Genomic DNA, 16,260 nt, shown 5'->3' with positions numbered 1-16,260 from the left:
AATGTGGAGATTCTGGAAATATACGATGAATCCTCTCAGGGGTAAGGTATGCTCTATGGAGGATCATCATCTGTATAAACTTCAGTCTTGCATTACGTGATACTTTTTTGGGGTGTTCAACCATACATTCCCAGGCTTTATCCGTAAGAGCACTATTGGCGTCCTCGGACCAACGTGCCCTAAGGGCCATGAGTGGAATTGCTGCATGTGTTCGGATCCCGGTGTACAGCCATCTGACCAGGTGTCCCCCATTCCCCATATAATACAGAAGATGTACCAGATTATGTTGTGGGGGTTCGTTCCTCTGTGGGGCCCAGGCGCATTTAATATAGTGGGACATAGTAGCGTGTAGCAAATATAGACGTGGTGGTGCACCTGTATATTGCCGGAAGAGATCATGGTCCAGCAAAGCACCATCGCCAAAGAAAGCCCCAACGTCGTCCACACCTGCATCCGCCCAATCCCGCAATCTGTTTTTTGTGAGTCTACCTTGTGGTGTGGGAATCCCCAAGAGGGGAATGTTCGGTACATAAGGGGCGGCTGGGGAGGTGTACGATAGTGCCCTTCTCCAGCATTGTAGAGCTGTCGTCAATAGGGGAGGGCTATCCGCAGGGATTTTTGTCCTAGGCAATAATAAGGAGTGCAGTTCCCCCCGGTCTAATCTCTGGGGTGTAAATCCGATCTCTTGTAGGTTTTTCCCCGCAGTCCAGTACGATAACCACTGGAGCTGACTGGCGTAATAGTAGGCCCTAAAGTCAGGGACTCCCAGACCCCCACTCCGGGTGCTCAGTTGTAGCCTCCGCAAGCTCATTTGCCTGCGACCTGCGCCCCAGATGAGATTAACCAGTATATTATTAAGTGTGTTGAAAATGGACAGTGGGAGGACGACGGGCAGATTTACAAAGTAATATAATAGGCGGGGTAATATAACCATCTTCGAGATGGCGACTCTGCCCATCACCGATAAGGGTAGTGATGACCAGAAGTCCACACTGGCGCGCAAGGCCGTTACCGCTCGCCCAATGTTACCGTCGATTTGATCCGTCTGCGTTCTGTACACATGTATGCCCAGATATTTAAAGGTGGTGGGGGCCACCGACAGTGTGTAGTCACCAAACTGCAGAGTGTTGTGGTATGGTGTTTCCCGGAAGAAGTAAGCGGCAGATCTCTCCGGGTTTATGGCCAGACCTGAAAGGCGTTCAAAGGTGGCAAACATCTCGGGAAGGGGGCTATTGACTGCCGTTAGGTCTCGTAAATACAATAGTATGTCATCTGCGTAAATGGATAGCAAGTGGTCTGTACCGTTACCGGGAATGCCGAGTTGGGCCGCCGAACCTCTGAGTGCTATAGCCAGGGGCTCAAGCGCAAGCACAAACAGCAGCGGAGACAGTGGGCATCCCTGTCTGGTGCCTCTATAAATATAATATTGCTCTGAGATGTAACGGCCAGTGCTTGCTCTGGCTGTCGGGATGTATATAATAGGCGAACCCATTTGAGATATGTGTCGGGTACCCCAAACCGCTGCAGTGTCGCAAACATAAAGTCCCAGGAAAGGGAATCGAAGGCCTGCCGCAGGTCTAGTGCTATGCAGCCCGCAAGTTGATACGTAGGCGGAGTAGCCGTCATCACGTGGTGCAGCCGTCTATTGTTAAGGGACGTGCTGCGGTTCTGTAGAAACCCGCATTGGTCCTCATGTATGAGTTTATTAAGGTGTGGTTGTATACGATTAGCGAGGGCTTTACTTAGAATTTTATATTCCGTAGATAGCAAGGAGAGGGGTCTGTAATTAGACATTTCTAATCCATCCCTACCTGGTTTGGGTATCGATGTGACCAGTGCTTGCATGGTAGAATGAGGAAGGTGACCAGTTTCAAAGGCAAGGTTGTATACTGATTCTAGTATGGGTACCAAGTCTCTTGGAATGTATGGTAAAATTCCACTGGTAGTCCATCCATCCCTGGCGCTTTATTGCGACACAGTCCCTTAATCGCATCTCGGATTTCTTGTTGGGTTATGGGGCCATCTATGGTTGTTTTGTACATTTTCAGGGAGTTTCAGGAAGGGGAGATCATGTAGGAACTCTGTTATCGAGAAGTCCTCCACAGGGGAGAGGCGCGTAGAGCGTTCTGAGATGTGTATAAAAGGCAGTGTTTATTTCTTTCTGTGTGGTGACGATATGTCCTGTGGGTGTACGTATTCTGGTTTTGATTGGTGTATCCGGTCTGTCCCGAACTATGCGGGGAATCAGAGCACCCGACCTATCCGCCTCTGCATGTTTCCTCTGTAGGAATGCTTTGTGATCTATTGTCCGAGTGTCTCCAGTACGCCCGCATGATCAATATGGGGAGATTGTAGTGCTATTTTTTTATCGGGGTCCGTCACCGCCTCATGTTCAAGTGTGTTCAGTCATCGTTCTATGTTCAAAAGTCGTTGGTGTATCTCCTGCCTGGCCCCCACTAACCGTCCTATCGACGACCCACGGACCACCACCTTCAAGGCATCCCATTCTATCAGATTAAAGGAGGCTGTGTTCCAGTTGTCTGCTAGGTACTTTGTTATGGTTTCAGAAAGAGCTGAGCGGAATGGGGCATCTTCCAATAGCTGTGGGTGTAATTTCCAGGTAGGGACCGGGGTAGGCACATTACCCCAGTTGAGTGTGAACTCCAGTGGGTTATGGTCTGAGAAGGTTTTCTCTAGATATGTAGACTGACTTGTCTGTGTAAGGATGGATCTAGAGCAGAGGAACCTGTCAATTCTGGTGTGGAGGCTGTGTACTCGAGAATAAAAGGAGTATTCTTTGTGGGTGGGGTGAAGGCATCGCCAGGTGTCTAAGAGCGCCCAACCGTTAGCCCAAGTTGTAAACTGTTCAGTCAATTTACTGGCGTTGGTACCGTGCAGGGGTGGGTGCGATCTATCTAAGGTAGTGTCCAGCACAGCATTCCAATCCCCTCCCAACACCCAGGGGATACCCTCCCAGTCTACCAATGCCCGTCTCAGCCTATGTAGGAAGCGGTCTTGGTCGAAGTTGGGGGCATAAACGCTTCCTAGGACTATCGGGGAGCCATCTAGTGTGCCTCTCAGCAGGATATATCTCCCTTGGTCGTCAACTCGGCGTTCTATCTCCAGAAAGGGGACCCCATGGTGCACCCAAACGGTCGCACCTCTGGCAAAAGCAGAGTAGTTAGTAGAGTAAATCTGGCCTCTCCATTTTTTACGCATTTTTTGTGTTTCAGAGTCAGTGAGATGGGATTCTTGGAGAAACGCCACATGAGTCTTACATCTGAGGAGATAGGCATGTACTCGGTGTCGTTTCTGACTCTCCCCCAGTCCACGCACGTTCCAGGTAATGAGGTTATAGGACCCTAAGGTGGGAACTGACCCGGGCATGTTATTCTGCACAACATGGAGCTCCAGCACTCGCGGAGCCTGTATATCAAGCTTGACCAGGAGTCCCTTTTTCCCAAAACAAAAACAAAACTTGGCTCAGCGTCTGAACTACGCTGGGCCCAACTATAAAGTATAAACCATATATAACGAATAACGGTGCATACGCTGGTAGGGTAGTGGCCATACCTAGTCATGGCCCTGGTCCTAATAAGGTCAGAAACCTGGCGGCTCTACGAAACCCTGTCTCGGGGGGGGGGGGCTGTCATAAGTGAATGTGTCCATGACAACAACAATAAACCCTACCCGGCCTATCGGCAAGAGGAGAGAGACCTAAGATCCCCACAAGGTCGCAGTCAATTCCCCACATGCATAATTCAATCAACATCATTGCTTCCAACAATTCAATCTCCTCTGTGGAAAAGAAAAAAGTCGTCAGTAACAGAATAGCAATATTCATATATACCTTCATGGAGACATTCCTTAAATTGTAGAGTCTGGATTATCAAATAAGGCATATAGCAAAGGATACATCTGACATCATAGGGTAAGCATCCGCATTTAGTTATCAATTATGACATCCACAGTCCGGGGTGTCATCGTGGGGAAAAGAGTTATGCTATGTTCGGAGTCTGAATGCAGAGTGCTATCTTCCGAGTCCGTGGGGGACTTGTGTGAGTCTGTGTGGAGTGCCCCTGCAGCGGCCAGAGCCCCTCCTGGTCGCGGCGCTGCTGATCACGCGATGGGCCAGCGCCACTCCTACCCGAGCCCCGAGGGTGACGGGAGTCCCGCTTCGCAGGCGTGTCCGGGGTCTGCGAGGAGCGGGCAGAGTGACTAAGCTGGCTGGAGCCAATACCCATAACTTCCAGCCATTCCTCAGCGTCCATCGGGCTCTCAAAAAAATGAGTCTTTTTGTCATAAATAACATTCAGCCGGGCAGGATACAGGAGTGCATATTTGAGTTGTGCTTTCTTATTTTTTTCTTCACCGTTTGAAAGGACGATCTCTGTACTAAGATGGTATAGTCCGGAATAGAAATATACGGTGATTTTCAAATTGGATTGTGGCTTTGTCACTCGCCTTCTGTAGTAGGACATCGCGGTCTCTATAGTTTAGGATTTTTACTATCAGAGTGCGGAGTGGTACGCCAGGTCTAGGCGGTCCAGTTGGTATTCTGTGGGCCCGTTCAACGCAGAAGTATGGAGAGAGTCCCTCGGGCGCCAAGTGCTCCCTAAACCAGGTTTCCATAAATTCTGCCGCCTTGACCCCTTCACTGCGTTCTGGCAGGCCAATAACGCGTATATTATTGCGCTTGTTCCTTCCTTCTGCATCTTCCACCCGATCTAGAAGGCTTGTCATCTGCTTTTGCATTTGTTGCAGGGCGGACGTGTTTGCTGCAACTCGAGGATCTAGGTCCGAGAGGGATTGTCCATGTTCCTTTACCGTATCTGCCAGTTTGCCATGGTCCACCCTGAGTAGGGTCAAGTTCGTGGCGATTGTGCCCATCTGTAGCTCGAGTGCCGCTCTGGTATCTCGGATCTCCGTAAGTATGAGGTCTAATTTGTCCGGGGGTGCAGCAGTGGGTTCAGAAGACACATCCCGGGGTTGGGAAGGGCGGCCAGCGCGTTCCGGCATGTTGGGAGGTCGGCTAGTTCCTCGTTGGTCCCCTAGCGTCCTCCCTCGGACTCTGCCCATGGTATGGACCTTCCGCCAGTCAGAGCACGAATATACCGCCGTGTGTGAACGAAAAAGTGGGCAGTTCCAATCACTTCCGCGCGACAGTCGCGGCGCGGCCCCGGCGGGCAATTAATGAGTGGTCTCGCGGCCTCGAGGGGTGCCCAGTATCTAGGAGGGGGGAAAAAGGGGGGGGCCACCGCCTTAGGTGACCAAAGCAGTAGGACATCCTTGTAGCACCCGGCAGGGTGATCAGCCCTCCGATGCAGGCGTCCCGGTGGCAAGACAGGAAGGCCAGCTCGACCCTGCGGACCCAGCGTCAATGGCGGCGGCATGTGAACACTGCCGGCAGTCAGGCCCCGTCGGTCCCCCCCGCGCCAATCCGTGCACCACGTCGCACAGCGGGACCCTCTTATTGTTCCTTCTGTAGGGATCGTCGCAATTCAGCCGCTCCGCGTCTATCAGTAGGAGACACTCACCCCCACAATTGTCATTCCACGGTGGGAGGTCTGCCGGGCCTATCTGTGTAGGGCTACGGCTATCAAATTGCCACTGGGGGGGGTCTCAGCATGCACTCCCGGTGTCCCAGCTCTATTAGTCCTGCATTTCGAGGGGGGGAGAGACCCTCGCCGGGGGCCGCCACCTTCCGCCACCCCCAGGGGGGCCACAAGTGTCAGCCCGGCGGGTCCGCACGGCGCCAGCACTCACCAATCCCCAATGGGCCGCCTCAGCCCTCCGCCGGCCCGCACACCTCAAGCGCCTTCCAGCGCAGGGCCGCCGTCCATCCACGCAGTCGCGCCCAGCCGGCCCGCCGAGATCGCTCCTCCGCGTCTCCGGCACTCGCGGACAGGGCAGAAGGGGCGTTGTCGAGTGCGAGTCCTCGCACTCCGTCGTACTCGTGTCTGGATCCGGTTTCACACGCCGTCCTCCAGGCCATCTGCATCCAGCGCGGCCCGCGCCGTACTCCAGGTCCCGGCTTCCCGGAAGGCGCGTCGTCAGTGGGCCTCGGTCCGGGGCTCCGGCCCAGCGCGGCCCCCAGGGACTCCGACAGTGTCCAGCGACGCCCGAGGCTCCGCTGTCTCGGCGGCTGTGCAGCGGGTCGGGTAGGGCCCAGTATCGTCGGGTCAGGGTGAGTTAATCCCCCCGAGGGTCCGGAGCTCTACCAGGTCCCGACCGCCATTGCAGGCTGCTAGCCACACCTCCCCACGTTGCCGATACTTGATGACATATTTGCAGCCTGGGGTTCCCCACAAACAGTAAAGACAGACAACGGTCCTCCCTTCTCAGGAGAGGAGTTTCACAAGTTAATGGACTACCTAGGCATTCACCACCGGAAAGTAATGCCTCTGTGGCCACAAGCAAACGGCATGGTGGAGACGTTCAAGGGGGACATAAAGAAAGCAGTACAAAGAGCAAAGCTAGTGCAGATCTCTGTAGGACAAGCACTCTGTCACATACTAAGAGACTACCGAAACACCCCCCACAGCTCCACGGGACGATGTCCAGCAGAACTCATGCTGGGAACGACAAGCAGGACAAGATTGCCCCAACTTGAAGCAAAAGCGCCACCAGAGTACAACAGCATTGCAGTAAGAGACCAGGAGGCGAGAAACAAGATGAAAGTCTATGCGGACGCCAGGAGACATGCCACTCCATCGCGCCTGAAGCAAGGGGACTCAGTGTTGGTGCGCCACCGACAATCAAGAAAATCAGACAGTCCATTCTCAGATGAACCACTGACAATAATAAATGTCAAAGGGCCAATGATAACAGCTGCATTGGGCCCCTACCGGATCACCAGAAATAGTTCTCACTTCAAGGGACTAAAGACACTGGATGAATACGGAGGAGACACCGCAGCAAAGAACAACGAAACACATGGAAAAGAGGACGTTATAGACAGCAAGGGAAGAAGGACACACAACGGTGAAAGACAAGAAGAGGGATCACAGAAGGAAACGGAAGGAGCATGTTCAAGAAGAGTGAGCAAAAGGCCAAAAAGACTGATTGAGGAAATGTAACGATGGGGATCAGGGACCATCGTGTGTGTGTGTCTCTCTCTCTCTCTCTCTTCTCTCTCTCTCTCTCTCTCTCTCACTTTTCTGCCATTTTCTTTCCACAAAGGGGGAGATGTAGTAACCTGGGTCAGAGGGCACAAGGACCCTGCACCAGAATGTTGGGCGGGGACAGCAACCGAACACCACTTCCGGTCAGGGAGTGGAGAGGGCATTCAAGGACAACAAGGACACTGGGACTAACGTGCATGTGGGCACCAGAAGAAGAAACAGAATAAAGAAAGATATAGACCTACCTGTCTCCGCGTACCTTCTGTTTGCAGCAACACGACACTCAAGGCTTGCCTCCTCCTGCTCATACACTGACATGGCAGTCTATTACTTCCCTCAACTACCCTTGTTATCCTTACAGCAACCTCCTCCTCCTCACACACTGACATAGCAGCCAATCACTTCCCTCCCCTGCGCTTGTTATCCTCAAGGCCTGCCTCCTCCTGCTCATACACTGACATGGCAGTCTATTACTTCCCTCAACTACCCTTGTTATCCTTACAGCCCACCTCCTCCTGCCCACACACTGACATATCAGCCAACCACTTCCCTCCCCTGCACCTGTTATCCTCAAGGCCTGCCTCCTCCTGCTCATACACTTACATAGCAGTCTATCACTTCCCTCATCCATCCTTGTTATCCTTACAGCGACCTCCTCCTGCTCATACACTACCATAGCAGCCTAACTTACCTCCCCTGCCGTTGTTATCCTCACAGCTGCCTCCTCCTCCTCACACAGTGACATAGGAGCCGATCACTTCCCTCCCTTGCCCTTGTTATCCTCACAGCCCGCCTCCTCCTGCCCACATATTGACATAGCAATCTATCACTTCCTGCCCTTGTTATCCTCAAAGCCTGCCTACTCTTGCTCACACACTGACATAGCAGCAAATAACTTCCCTCCCCTGCACTTGTTATCCTCAAGGCCTGCTTCTCCTGCTAATACACTGACATAGCAGTCTATCACTACCCTCCCCTGCCCTTGTTATCCTCAAAGCCCGCCTACTCCTGCCCACACACTGACATAGCAGTCTATTACTTCCCTCAACTACCCTTGTTATCCTTACAGCGACCTCCTCCTGCTCATACACTACCATAACAGCCTAACTACCCTCCCCTGCCCTTGTTATCCTCACAGCTGCCTCCTCCTGCTCACACACTGACACAGACGTCTATCATTTCCTCCCCTGCCCTTGTTATCCTCAAAGCCCACCTCCTCCTGCCCACACACTGACATAGCAGCGAATCACTTCCCTCCCCTGTGCTTGTTATCCTCAAGGCCCGCCTCCTCCTGCTCATCTCCTGACATAGCAGCCAATCACTTCCCTCAACTACCCTTGTTATCCTTACAGCGACCTCCTCCTGCTCATACACTACCATAACAGCCTAACTACCCTCCCCTGCCCTTGTTATCCTCACAGCTGCCTCCTCCTGGCCACACACTGACATAGATGTCTATCACTTCCTCCCCTGCCCTTGTTATACTCAAAAGCTTGCCTCCAACAACTAGTAGGCTTACGTCATCGCCAATCACTCTCCTCAAATGCTCTTGCTACCTCTTTGAAACTGGAGCCCTCACAGTGGTACACTGGAGGCAAGAGATGCGGGCTAGAGGCTAAGAGCTGCCTCTAGGCGCTTGGGATCCAAGCCAGTCTCCTTGTTCCTAAAGCACCGTGGACATATGTGAAATGTTCTGTGATGCGCTGGTGAAACGTAATTGTGTGATTCAAATGTAATGTGTGAAAACCAGACTAGATGCACACAATCGTATCTAGCCTTGTGATGATAAACGCACAGCCTGCCATTGCTCCCTAGCTCGGCTTGTGACATATACATACCAGGGCATACATGCCCCTAGACACAGGATGCTTTAACTTGCTCTCACATGTCTGTGTCTTACTGTGACTATAATTTGCCCTGCAAAGGTTGGCTTCAGTTGTTACCCAACAGTAGGTAATTGCAGACTTTCTCATCGCATCCTAATCACTGTAACTGCATGTGACTATGTTTGGATGCACTTGCTGGTCACTCATACATTTAAAGTTTTCAATAAAATACATTATTTTAAAAAAGTCCAAAAATGTACAACTGTAACACTGAGCACTATGGCCTAGGTCAACCACAGGGAAATCATGCTGATGAATTAAGCTCTCTCGGCAGCGCCCTGCGTGACACAGAACTGCTTTGGGATTATTACAAAAGGCACCTACTCCCAGCTTTTCATTGGCTGACAGGAGGAAGTTGCATATTGTTCTTGTAACTTGTATTTATCTAGCACTGACTATCCCTGAAGAGGCTTTGCACATTTGCAAGTTGTTTGTAGCACAGAGAACAGCTTTTTTAATACCCAATATTTCGTGGGGTAGTGCAGCAGTATCTGTGAGTTCATGGTCAAATATAAATAGGCAACTCAGCAGCCAAGGCAAGTGCTGCACTGTTTGATGTTTACAAAACCAGCACATAAAAGGAATGGCTGGACCGACCGTCTACCTTTATGGTTATATGAGTAGATGTATAGATTTGGGACAAAGGTAATCTCAAGTCAACATACTACAACATACCAAGCCTCAAAATTCACCAAAAATAAGCTGGCTTTTCAAGTAGTCCCACTGGGCCCTAAGTTTGGCTAGGCTAACACCTGCTCAGCTCCAGGATACCCACCCGGGTGACAGTGCGCGCAACATAACAGATTTGCTTAGGAGTATCTGGTGGTATACCTGCTGGATTTTGAGTTTGGTAGCTGGTGTATGTTCTGCCAGAGAAAAGTCCTCCAACAACAAGATGTGGCGGTACAGCACAGAAAACTGTGTCAGTGCAGCTGCTTAAATCTAGAGTGACTGATCCACCGCCACTTCTGTGGAGATGCACAGGATGGCAGAATGTACCTCAAAGGTAGACATTGTGCCTTCAACACAATGAGAAACATCCCTAGTATTTAAGGGCAGCATGCGGGTACTAACAATGCATATACGATATGGGGACATTTCCAGTGCCCACCTTTTCTATTGGAAGTCCTGACAACAACAACCAGCATTAGTGGGTTTTCCGCTGAAGAGTTTATTCGCAAAAGTGACTCCGTCCATGGTGGAATCAGCCTCTTTTAAAGAGACACCTCCATTGTCTTGGCTGAGAGCTTCAATAATTTGATTGAGTCCCTCCTCTGCCTTCAAGGAAAAGGGAACAGGATGAATGGATAGAAAATCAGTTGGGTAAACTTTTAATAAACAACAGACCCATCGTTTTCCAATGTTTGGGAAATATGTGCGCCAATATCACACGATATCTTCTAATGTGAGAAATATGAAAAGATATAAGAGAACATTAATTTTTTCATTGAAGAAACAGAAGAGAAAGAAGAAAAGAGAAAAAGAAAGAAACCCATGTGTGAATGTTTACAATTCATAGAAAAAGTTTTTATTAACAATAATAACTAGTTCAATCTGTAAACATATACGACAAAAAGGCGCTCAACATAATACACAAAACAAGACCTATAAACAGTGCAAGGTGTAGACAAACAAATGGCTGAGGAAAAAGGTTTACAAAAATCAGAAGCTCAGGACAAAACTGAAACAACACAAAGCAAACAATGCGTCCTCCTCAATTTTCAGCCACATCTGTGCGTCGACGGCGTTTTGACCATAGTAAAACGAAATGGTCATCATAAGGACAAACGATGAGCGTCCGTACCGATTTCAATAAACATCTAAAGACAAAAGTATATACATGGGTATCAAAACCTTCAAGGGTTATATTACAGCAGAAAATAAAAGACAGAATCCCTTTCTCTTAAGAAAAAGGCAAAGGGAGACAAAAAAATAATAAGTAAAAAAATCACTCCCACCACCAAGAAGAAAGGGGGAAGAGGGGCAGGTGAAAGGACCCTTGAACCATCTTCAAAACCAATAAGTGTAGAAAGAATTAATGTTCAAAAAAGAAAAGGAGACCCATAACTCCAAAACCAGAAGGAGTGATAGAAAATGTACCTATTGTTAAGGTGAACCCAACCGAAAGTAAAACGATCACAAGGAGACCTCCCAGAGAATAACTTGAAGCTATGAAACCAAAAAAGGGAAAGAACAACTATTAGTGGCCCTATCCATCTATGCCAGGCTACAGAGGACGGAAGAGTGTCACCTGCCATACTCACATCCAGAGGAGATGCTGGATTATAGTCGTAGGAGCTTATTCATAAATTCAAAGGCTCCAAGAATAAGGAAATTGGTGGACTAGCCTATTCCTTCAAATAGTTTTAAGACTGAAAAGGATGAAAGAAATAGGTAAATGAGTATAACACCATTTAGGTGTAGATGATACCATATGCGAATGCTTTCCAATGCTATGCAACTTATACTTACAGCCAAGTTAATCGGAAAAAGGGGTTTAGACATCTGAGCTAATAGATCGCATAGTTACAGACGCATATACTTGAACTGAAAAAAGGAGGGGAAGGAAAGATAGAATTTTTAGTTATATGTTAAATAAATTAAAAGGATCAACAAGTTAACTGATGTCTCAGGGTGTGTACCTGTCAGTCGCCTTCAATAAATTGGCTTCAACATATGGGGGACAAGGCTCATAGGCTTAGTCTAGCCCAGTGGGTTCTGAAATGGAACCAAATTAGATAGTCAAGCTTTTGACTACATTACAAAAAATCAAAAGTCACATTCCAGAGAATAAAGAATCTTAACAGATACAAATTCCCAATAATATACAAACAATAGAACTTTAATCAAAAGGAGGATAAGCACTGTATTCTCTAACCCTGTCCGAATAAAAAATATGTGAAAGAACTTAGTAAATATAAATCCCCAACAGTATGTAAACAATGTTGCTATAACCGATGGAATACAAAATTAATAGAAGATAAGCACATTAGGCACTGACCGAGTCAGGCAAAGTCATGACTGCACCAAATAATTTGGAGTAAGGGCCTCAATTGGGCACCAATGTGCTTATCTTCTATTAATTTTTTATTCCTTCGGTTAGAGCAACATTGTTTGCATACTGTTGTTCAGAAGCCAGAGGGGATCTAAGCTGACCGATCAGTGGGGCCAATATATATCCCAAGTCACGGGGATGAGGGAGAAAACGAAAGGTCGCTCATTTGGGAGACCACCATTGAAATTCAGCGGGTTGTCCAGCCGGTTCAAAGGATGCTTCAGGGGCTTCGGCCACAGGAAACAGAGGGTTAAATAGAAAAGCACCTAAAGGTCTGGAATGTGTGTGGGGTTCAGACATCACAGATGTTCCTTTAAAAGGCGTTCACTAGTTGACTTCACTTCCTGACTCTGCCCACCTCCACAACACTAAGGAGGGGCGTACACCCTGCACAGCTCCAGGTTACAGATGTCCTACTGCTGATCATACTTTGGGTTGTGTATAAAGAGCCGAAACCCTGACAGAGGCAAACAACCCATGAAGAGAAAGTAGCGATGTCTGAAAATGCAGTCAGGGGTTACACAAGGGTAAGTGCACCTTCTAGGAGGATTTAAACTGGAATTGCGCTCTAGATGCACCACTGGACCTCCATTTTAGTTGACAATCACTGGGGCATATTTACAAGGGGATTGCACTACCGGAACGTCACCTTTTTTTGATGTTCTTATGATATAATGCACTGCATCATATTTACAAAGCGGCATTAAGCCACTTTGCATGGCTTAATGCCACTTTGAAATATGGTACCCTTTCAAACTGTTTTATGCGTGAAAGGGGCGTGCAATGGGTGTTGCTGTGGGCGTCCACTACAACACCCATTGCTTTTTGACGTTGCCCCTTTATTTACGAGGATGTGTAAATCTGAGGCAGCCCCTAAAACTAGCGTTGCGCAAAATAAGGAATTCTGCGGCACACATTGTGGAGAGGTGTGGCTCACTGGTTAGAGGAAGCAAACCCAGAAGCAGAGGACGGCCCGGGACCAGGGTTCAATCCCCGACGCGGCAGGGTCGTGGACCAGGGCCAGCGGACTCGATAATTCTCGCTTCGGTGTCTACTCTAACCAGGGATCACACTCGGCGACTCTGGGCATTAGCTTGCCTCATCTCCACAACGGCCCCCCACATTCGCCGGGGATGCCTGGTTTCACCTTGGAGATACCCTGGAGGGACCATCTCACAGGGATAGCCAGGACGGGTTCCCCAGCGGTCTACAGCGCCAGGACGCCTCAGGGCAGCAGTGCGCTTTACAAGACACATACATTTACATTTACATTTACATTTACATAGAAGGAGCAAAGTGCCTTTTATGATTGAAAGGGATACCTTCCTGCAGATAAACAATCATCCCTGCAATGCAGGTACCCTTGCACTATGGCACAAGGATGTCTGTGTTTGTGCTAGGCAGCTATTTTTAGGATCAGTGCAAGGAAAAACACAAGTGTGCTGTATTCTTGTGAATACAGCGCATCCCTGCGTTTTTTAAATGAAGCACCACCGCACTGCAAAATTTGCCACAGCACAGTGCCATTTCCTTGTAAACATACCTCACTATGTCTACGGAAGCCAGTCATACAGCTACCGCGAAATAAACAGTACACTACACAAAACAGACACAAAGGAAGGACCACCGTTATGAGAGACTGATTGGCCTTTACCGTGAGGACCAGAGGCTTCTCATCTAAGGATGCGGTAAAAAAAGCCAGGACCACTGCCATTGATTATCAGCAGACGAGGGGCAGTGGCAGCCCTTGACGAGGTGTGCGGGTACTCTCTGTCTCAGCCTGCCAGAGTCTAGAACTCTGCTAGAAGGAACAACCAGAGACACACGTCAAACATCCCTTAGAGGCTCAATATCTGAGTGCAAAGGACAAGAATGAACCTGGTGAGACAGTTCACAGAATGGGGACAGGGTGACACAGTTCATGCTCCTATGAGAGACCACAGACACCGGAGATTGCATGGCAGACACCACCTAAGTCTATGTATGCATCTGTGCCCTTTAATTGAGAAACAGTGACTACAGTGGTAACTTCTTGTCTATGTTTATCTCAAAGGAAATGCCTCCAGACATCAGTGTCTGAACACTTGTACTGTTGTTCTCCAAGTTCTACCAGTTACTACTTGACCGTCAGTCTCGCTCGTTTCCCTACTGTTGACACCCCCACCAAGCCCCCCATCACCTCCACCATCGGTGTGTCTGAACACATTCAGTTTTCTGACTCACTGATGGGCTTCATAGACATATTTACTAATGGTTTTGTAGGGTCTTAAATAGTTATAAACTTTCAAATATTTCCATTTGACTCTATGGACTTTTTGAGATTTAGAAGAAATATTAAACTACAATTCTAGATTGGTGTGTACTCTATTGCAAAGTTTGAGCTGGAAATGAAGCAATCATAGCCCCTGATGTATGTAACATGGCTGCTGTGGAAGGATCTCTGAAGCACAGTATCAAATAATATGGCAAATAGTGTAGGCGCAGTTCTTGGCATGTTCTGTGCCTATGTAGCAGTATTCATCCATGGTGTTTAACAATTCCCCTCTGCTCCTTGCTGGTCCTCTGTGGAAGTTGTGCCCCAATAGTGGCAACCATCAGCCGTGTGTGGAAGAGTGAGATTACAAAGATGGGGGGACTGGGAAAATAAGCAGTCTTTGTGCAGGAAGGCACAAGTAGGGAGAAGTAGCAAGAGCTAACCAAAGGAGACAGTTGTGACTCCAGATAAGTTCACCTCCTAAGCACAGCAGGAAGAAATCAAGATAGAAAAGATACAGGGACCCATACCGAGGGACTCAGGGGGCTGGATAAAAGGAAAATCTTCTTTTAGTTATTTTATTTCCTAGAACCAAGCAAGCCTGGCACAGGTAAGTGATAAGTACTTTGCAGTAATAATACAGTTTGTAAACAGTTTGGATTGCAGTTGTATATATACGTTGGTTTGATTACAGTAGAACCACTAGTAATGCAATGCTTTAAAATATTTTACATATACTTTGTATTGGCTTTTTAGTAGAATGTCAAGTAGATTACTTTACAGATTACTTTTCTCACACAGCACTGGGACATTTCCTGTAAACAGGTAAGTAAAAGCATTTTGCTTATTTTGTTACAGTTTTAGAAACGTTTATAGATTTTCCAACTCCACACTTAGAAACTTTCCATAGGCAAACAGTCAATGTTATCCTATGGAGGAAAACAGGGTTATCGGTTCAAAGGTAAGTATTCGGTTGTCGGAGTTGGTATTCTGGGGATAGACTCAGTGGTCCCCCAGGGTCAAGGATGCACTCTTGTTACACCCTCAGTGGCAGTAGGATCGCTGGGTGCAGAGTGCTGAGGCCCAGTGTTATCCAATGGGGGATAGGGGGCCTCCGGTTGGTGGCTGCTCACGAGCAGGCCACAAGGTTGTGGGAGCAAAGCTCCTGGACTTAAGCTCAAAGCAAATGGGGGTTCAAGCCAGCACAAAAGGTGCACCCTCAGCGGCACTAGGACGGCCGGGTGCAGAGTGCTGAGGCCCAATGTTATCCAATGGGGGATAGGGGGCCTCCGGTTGGTGGCTGCTCACGAGCAGGCCACAAGGCTGTGGGAGCACAGCTCCTGGACTTAAGCTCAAAATAAATGGGGGTTCAAACCAGCATAAAAGGTGCACCCTCAGCGGCACTGGGGCGGCCGGGAGCAAAGTGCTGTTTTGGCATCGGGCGCCCTGTAGCTTTCAATGGGGAGTCTCCCATTTGCAAACACACTGCAGGCTCGGGGACGAAGGTCTTCTGGGTGCGACCACCACTTGGAGAGGTAAGTTGGGATGCTGGGAGTTGGTTAGGCACTGTTGGTTGGGCCACCCAAGGCCGTGGGGCGTCAGGTGCAATGGTGCCTTTTAGTGTCGGATCTTCTTACCAGCTCCTGGTCCCGGTTGGGGGGACCTTCTGGTTTGAGACTGCAGGCGTCGGCTGGAGACTTGAGGCAGGTCAGGGATCACCTGATATTGGGTCAGGTCCGATGGGGAGACCTCCTTGTGGTATATGGACACTTGAACTCGGGCCATGGGCGTCGGGTGCAGAGTGGTACAGACTCGCGGATCTTGCTAGAACTGGAGTCTGTTGGTGAACAAATCCGGTGTTCGCGGGAGACAGTCTTTTCTTTGGAAGGCAGGGCAGGTCCTCGGGGATCTTGAGGCTGCTAGCTGCAGGACACACCAGAG

Source organism: Triturus cristatus, chromosome 6 (genome assembly GCF_964204655.1).
Source record: "Triturus cristatus chromosome 6, aTriCri1.1, whole genome shotgun sequence".
Classification (NCBI taxonomy): Eukaryota; Metazoa; Chordata; class Amphibia; order Caudata; family Salamandridae; genus Triturus; species Triturus cristatus.
The sequence above is the reverse complement of the archived record's forward strand: the minus strand, read 5'-3'. Positions refer to the sequence as shown.